This window comes from Marmota flaviventris, chromosome 9 (assembly GCF_047511675.1).
Source record: "Marmota flaviventris isolate mMarFla1 chromosome 9, mMarFla1.hap1, whole genome shotgun sequence".
Classification (NCBI taxonomy): domain Eukaryota; kingdom Metazoa; phylum Chordata; class Mammalia; order Rodentia; family Sciuridae; genus Marmota; species Marmota flaviventris.
In genome coordinates this window covers 18,969,832-18,976,969 of record NC_092506.1, presented here as the reverse complement: position 1 = coordinate 18,976,969, position 7,138 = coordinate 18,969,832, and the positions used below count along the sequence as shown (strand labels likewise).

At 43.6% G+C, this 7,138-nt stretch overlaps 1 pseudogene; it reads right to left on the bottom strand.

The window, feature by feature from the left end:
- Window positions 1–5,514: 5,514 nt before the first annotated feature.
- On the bottom strand, window positions 5,515–6,445 carry LOC114093752 (olfactory receptor 4X2-like; annotated as a pseudogene).
- Window positions 6,446–7,138: the final 693 nt, after the last annotated feature.

The window sequence follows — 7,138 nt, the reverse complement described above, 5'->3', positions numbered from 1 at the left end:
CATGAAAATAGCATTTCTCCTGGAGGTACAGACAAAGTCTGCCTTTTTGGGCCATAAGAAGATCGAAGCCCCCTTCAATTCTGCAGAATCACAGTAGCTAAACAATCAAGCTGAGATTGTATGATCAGTGTGATTTGAGCAAGTTGCTGTGAGTCTCCTAGAAATTGGGATGATGATTCCTGGTAGTAGCACCCCTGGGTGGTGAGTGCCGAACGAGGGAGGAGGGCAAAAATGAAAAGGGAAGGATGGTACTCATGGTTCTTGAGTGTCCTCCTGGTCCTCAGAGACCAAAGGAAGATTGGGGGTTCCGGCCTTGGAAAATGCAGCTTGAGAGGACCTGTGGGTGTCACCGTATAAAAGGGCGGAGAAGATAAGAGTTATGAACCCAATATGGGATGCCCTCAAGGTGGACCGCCGAGGGAGTGGTAAGAATGACCTGATAGGGCCTAGTCCATTTTGTGGAGAGTTGAGAGGAGGAGGGGGTCCTGTTGGGGGGGGGAGCTAAAATGTACCAGGTTGCCAGGAGACAGAGCGGGAGAAGAAGAGGCAGAACTAGGCTTTATGGGAATAGCATCACTGTATTGCCAAAGAAAGTTCCTAATGCCTGCAAGAAGGGGCCAGAAAAGATGAGGAGCAAGGGGTAGTGGAGAATCAGAGGGAGGTGAGCTGAGCAGGAAGATAGGCCGTCCATAGAGAAGCTCAAAAGGGGAGAAGTTGAGTGGCTTCTTTGGAAAAGCCCATAACCTAAGAAAAGCCAAAGGAAGGAGTTTAGTCCCATCTAAATGTAATTCAAGGGATAGTTTAGTGAGAATGCTCTTCAAGGTCTGGGTGGTATGTTCCACCTTTCCAGAGGACTGGGGATGGCAAGGGATATGGAAATGCCAGGGCTCCTAAGGTCAGGGTGAGGATCAGGGGAGCGGCAGGCGAGTCTGGATGGAAGAGTATGAGGGGAGAAGGAAAGCGTAGTCCCCAACTTTGTGAGAATGTCCTTTCCCATAAGGGGAACAGGGCCCTATGGAATGACCCAAAAGGAGTGGGTAAAAATTAGAGAGCCAAAGCACAAACAAGGCGAGGTGTCTGTAAGGGTTAGTAAGGTTTACCCTCTACCCCTACAATATACGTTATAGAAACTATAACCGGTGGCTAGGTTAGAGCAAGTTGTCTAGGTGTCTAGGAGGAAGGAGACAGGCCTACCAGAAATACGCAGTTACCCTGGGTTCCCGAGGAGTGATGGACGTGGTCAGGTGATGGGGACCTGGGCCTCGTCAGTCCTCTGCAGCCAGTCCTAAGAGTTGGAAAGGGGAACCAGAAGGACCAGATGGCCTCGGGTCGCTATGGGCTTGGGGATAGTCAACTACCCAGTGTCCCTTCTGGACAAGGGCCTGGAGGCTTGTGAGGTTTGGGACATGAGAGCCCAGTGACCCATCTGACCACATTTAAAACAGGGTCTGGACCATCCCGAGGGACCCTTTCATGGGCCAGTGGGACCAGGGACAGATGCTGAGGCTGGATGGGCAGCTTGAGCAAGCATCTGAAATTTCTGCTTCTGGGCCTTCTCTTCTCTCCCGTTATAGACCTTAAAGGTGACTCCCAGAACCTCAGCTTGGGGAGTTAGGGATCTTACTTTGGCCTTAATATTGGGGAAATTCTGGAGAAAAGGTAGGTCATTAGTAGTTGTCTCCCATCTGGAGTCTCAGGGTCCAGATTAGTATATTGCAATAAAGCCTTGGTCAGGCGATCTAAAAATGCTGAACGGTTTTCATTCTTAGATGATTTCCTGGAGCTTTTCATAATTGATAGCCTATGAGCTGCCTTTTTAAGTCCTACCATGAGGCAAGTAATGAATTGGTTTCTACTAGTTACTGCATCAGGCAACTTATAATCCCAATTGGGGTCCCTATTAGGGACCGCTTCAGTGCCAATCAGATAGGCAGGGGAGGTCTGATGTACCTCATCAGCATAATTTCTAGCTTGCTCCCAAACTTGCCTGCGCTCCTCGGGCAGGAGGGTGTTAGGCAAGATCATATGGACATCGTGGAAAGTCAAATCATATGATTGAGTCAGATACTGAAACTCTTTGATATGTGGTGGGACTTGAAGTATAGGACCCAAGTCACTTTTCTGTCTGTGAAAGATCTGACCCTAACTGAGGAAGAAAGAGAGACAGGAAGGGGCCAGGGTCCCAAAGCTCACTTTGAGGGTTTGACGTCAGTGATCTAACTTCCATCCACTAGGCCTCACTTTCTGAAAATTCCATAATCTTTCCATAGTGCCAAAGACCATGGGCCAACCCTTTCACATGTAGGTCTTTGGGCCACATTTCTGCTCTAAACTCTAGCCATGACCACTGTGATGGAGAGGCACAGTCACCTCCTTAGTGACGCTCTCAGTCCAAGCAATCTTGAATAAAAAATGGACACCAAGAAGTGCTTGTGCAATGACATTGGGAGCACTTTCAGGGTAGCTGGACAGAAAGAAAGGGTCTGAACCACAGAAGGAATAATGTCCTGTTGGCAAGTCATCCACCAAAGAGTGACAGTCAGGTAAGATATAATGTTTTTTTATTAAAGAGGCTTGAAAATATCCCAGTGGTCATAATTCATCACTATGAGCAGGAGGAACTCAGTAGTTAAAGAAGTGGAAGAAGAATGTCTGAGTCGGCCAGGTCATATGAGAAATAGGAGGTCGTAGTGCACACTGTGGCCAGGTACATGGGAAGATGCACTGTTAGAGTCTGTAAACAAGTCAAAATAACACCTGGCATTTAGCCAGGGGAATGTCAGAGTTCGTAAACAAGTCTGGATGGTGCCTGGCAAAATGCCAGAGGGAGTGGTTTGAGAAGTAACAAAAGCAAGCCATTAAGTGTGGAGATTTCTTATTGATTGACTGATGTATCTAGTTTATGCTAATTAGATAAGCTGTGTGGAATGTATAAATACTGCTCCTGTCCTGCAATAAACGGCTCCTACTCCTGCTGTATCAACGTACACAAGTTGTTCGTCACCCCCCGGTTATTCTGCTGCAGCCGGACTGCGGCAATGCACCACAAAGCACACTTTATGCCCTTCTGGATTGTGGAAACGACTCAGTCGCATTTGTGTTGGTTGCAGATTTAATTCAGGTGCACTGGACGCCAGGCATTGAGAACATGTAGTAAAACAGTGACTGAAACACCACTTCACCTCATTTATAGCACTTTAGAAAGTGCACTGCAATTTACAACACCCCCAAACCCCCAAGCAACCCAAGCAATAAATGGGCTAAGGAACTGAACAGACTGTTCTCAGCGATCAACAAATATATGAAAAAATGTTCAATATCTCTAGTAATTAGAAAAATTCAAATCAAAATTACTTTAAGATTTCATTTCACTCCAGTTAGAAATGCAGCTATCAAGAATACAAGCAATAATAAGTGTTGGTGAGGATATGGGGAAAAAGGTACACTCATACAGCTGGTGGAACTGCAAATTTGTGCAATCACTTTGGAAAGTAGTATGGAGATTTATACATGGAATGGAACCACAATTTGACCCAGGTATCCCACTCCTTGGTTTATACCTAAAGGACTTAAAATCAGCATATCATAGTTCTGCAGTCACCTCAATAGCAGCTCAATTCACAATAGCTAAACTGGGGAAACAACCTAGATGCCCATCAATAGATGAATGGATAAAAAATCTGTGGTATATATACATAGTAGAGTATTACTTAGCATTAAAAGAGAACAAAATTATGGCACTTGCAAGTAAATGAATGGAGTTGGAGAGTATCATGCTATGTGAAGGAAGCCAATCCCCAAATACCAAAGGCTGAATATTTCTCTCATTAGTGGATGCTGATCCATAATGGGGGAGGGTATGGGAATAATGGAGGAATTTTGGATTGGGCAAAAGTGAGGGTGGGGAGGGGAGGCCTTGTGGGGCAGGAAAGATGGTATAATGAGATGGACATCAATACCCTAGGTACATATATGATTCACAAATGGTACGACTCTACATCATGTACAGAGAATTAAAATATTGTGCTTTATTTGTGTAAAATGAATTGAAATGCATTCTGCTGTCATGTATCACTAAGTTGTTATAACAAATAAAAAAATAACTTCCTTGCTTTCTTCCTCACTCTGTAGTAATTTATTTGTTTATGGGGTACAATGTGATGTTTCAATACATGTGTGAAATGTGTAATGATCAGATCAGATGAGATCACACATCTATCACCTAACACAGTTATTATGACTTTGTATTGGGAACATTCAAAATCCTCTCCACCAATTATTATGAAATATTAATTAATTTCTGTCACCCATGGTTATACTACTCTGCTATCCTAATGTTCTGTCTACTTGCATCCCTGGACAGAGGATGATTTAATAGATGTTTTATAGATTGAAATCACTTTCCTTCCTTCCTCCTCCTTTTCTTCCTTCTTTCCCTGTATATTTTGATGTGTTGTTGAATTCAGTTTGCTATTACTTTGTTGAAAAAAATATTTTTTTGCAATAGTGGAAATTGGACCCAGGGCCTTCCATATGTTAAGCAAGTTCTCTGCCACCAAGCTATATCCCCAACCCTAAATTAAATGTAGTTTATTTACCTCTTCATGTTTTAAATTTTTTCTTATATGGCTAACAAATGAGGCAATCAAAAACTTACTGGGGATAAGGAAAAACAGTGGAATGAATCTGACCTAACTTTCCTTTGTGCATGTAAATATACCTCAGTAAATCTCACCATCATGTATATCCACAAGACAAAAACTCCAAGTAGCAAAAAGATCAATAGAGTAGAAGAAAGGAAATAGGGGGAGGGAAGAGGGGAGGGATAGGGGGTGTTCTGGGGACTGAATTAGAGCAAATTATATTCCATGCTTTCATAATCAAGTCAAAATAAATCCTAATGTTATATACAACTAAAAAAAAGATAAAATAAAAGGAAATCTTACCCTGTTGAAGTCTCTCTCTCTCTCTCTCCATCTTTCTTTTTCTTTTTTTCCTTTCTTTTTTTTCCATACTGAGGACCAAACCCAAGGCCTCATGTAGGTCAGGCAAGAACTAATTAGATGTAACTAGAGCTATATCTCTAGACTTGTTGAAAAATTTTTGAGTGTACATTTGTCGGCAAAATTGGTCTGTAGTTTTCCTTTTTTCTGAGCTCTTTGTCTATACTTGATATAAGGGTGATGCTGGTTTTGTAGAAAGAATTCTAAAGAGTTTCATTCTTTTCAATATTGTTGAGTAGTCTGTGCAAAGAGAGTAAACACACCATTGGAAATGAGTCCAAAAATCAAAAATTTCTATTCAAGGATGTAAAGAGTGTTATTTATAGTAGTAAAAATTAGAAACAACTGAAAATGACTAGGTATAGGCAGTACATTCATAAGAGGAAATATTTTACAAGTGATTACCAGGACACTTTTTTCAGATGGACATCAGAGGGGTAACTCTAGAAATAACCTTCTTCCCACCATTTTTCCCCTTGAGTTTGACCTCAGTTTGATCAAGACTCAGCCTCTATGTCCCATCTAGTTTCATTGCCCTGATCCACAGCCTCTTCATGGCCTTCTTCACCTCAGCATTTCTCAGGGAGTAGATGACAGGGTTGAGGAGTGGGGTCACCACTGTGTAGAACACGGCTACCATCTTGTCTGCAGGCAGAGTGGTCGAAGGCCTCATGTAGATGAAGACACAGGGTACAAAGAACAACATGACCACGGTGATGTGGGACCCACAGGTGGAGAGGGCTTTGCGCCTCCCCTCAGAGCTCCGAGTCCTCAGATGAAGCAGGATGACCACATAGGACACCAAGAGGACCACAAAGCTGATCACAGACAGGGTCCCCCCATTAGCAACAATCAGCAGACCAATGAGGAGGGTGTCTGAGCAGGCCAGTTGGAGCAAGGGGAGCACATCACAGAAATAGTGGTCAATCACATTGGGGCCACAGAAGGGCAGTTGGAAGATGAGAAGGATCTGGGAAAGGGAATGCACAAAAGCCCCCCACCCATGCCATTCCCACCAGGACCATGCATACCTGCCGATTCATGATTGTGGTGTAGTTGAGGGGCTTGCAGATGGCCACATAGCGGTCATAGGCCATCACTGTGAGCAGGAAAATCTCAGCACCCCCAAAGAAGTGCATGAAGAAAAGCTGTGTCATGCAGCCCCACCAAGGTATGGTTTTCCTCTCAGCCAGCAGATCTGAGATGAGTTTGAGGGCTGTAGCAGAGGAGTAGCAGATCTCTACGAAGGACAGGTAGCTGAGGAAGAAGTACATGGGGGATCCCAGACTTCTGCTGGTCAGGACAGTGAGCACAATGAGGGAATTCCCCAGGACAATCGCCACGTACAAGAGCAGAAAAATCACAAAGCAAACCCTCTGCACCTCCCGGTTGGGAGATAGTCCCAGGAAAATGAATTCAGTCACATTGTGTGTATTGGCCATGAGGTCACCATTAAGATGCAGATATTTGGGTCTTGTGACCTGAAATGATACAAAAACAAAAGACTTCTTCATGAACTGGGTCAGTAACATACAGACACTTGCCTGTCTGAGATGATTGTGAGCTAGATATTGAAAGATGATTCTTTTTTACAGAAGAATGGAAGAGCTTTTGAAGAATGGAGACAGCAAGTATAGTTGCCTTGCATGTGCTTGGAGTAAGGCAACAATACAACAAATTAAACTGTACAGAGAGACTAGTCCCAGTGTATGAAGGACTGTTAGTGATTTGGGGTTTATTCTGCAGAAGGTGGGAAGTCACCAAGAATGTTCCTCAACTGGACAGTAAAATCATTTTATATGGAGATGTTGGACTAGTGGAACAGAGCAGAGGAGGGGCAACCTAGTAGAGTTAGCACCTCCCCTCATTGGACAATGAGGGCAGACAGGATAGTGTTACTGGGTCTCTGTAGTACATCTTTCTATTGCCTTGGCTTATTGTATTATCTCTCACTGCAGCTTTTCTGCATTATATTTGCTTATTGTCTATATGTGGTTTCCACATGCCCTTCAGAGTCTTCAGAAGAGATGTCTATCTATGGTGCACCTCCCTGGACTCAGTACCCAAAAGAGGACCATAAAGCTTTGATCTTTATTTTGATTTTACATCCTATTTCTTGTCCTCTAAGCATGGTT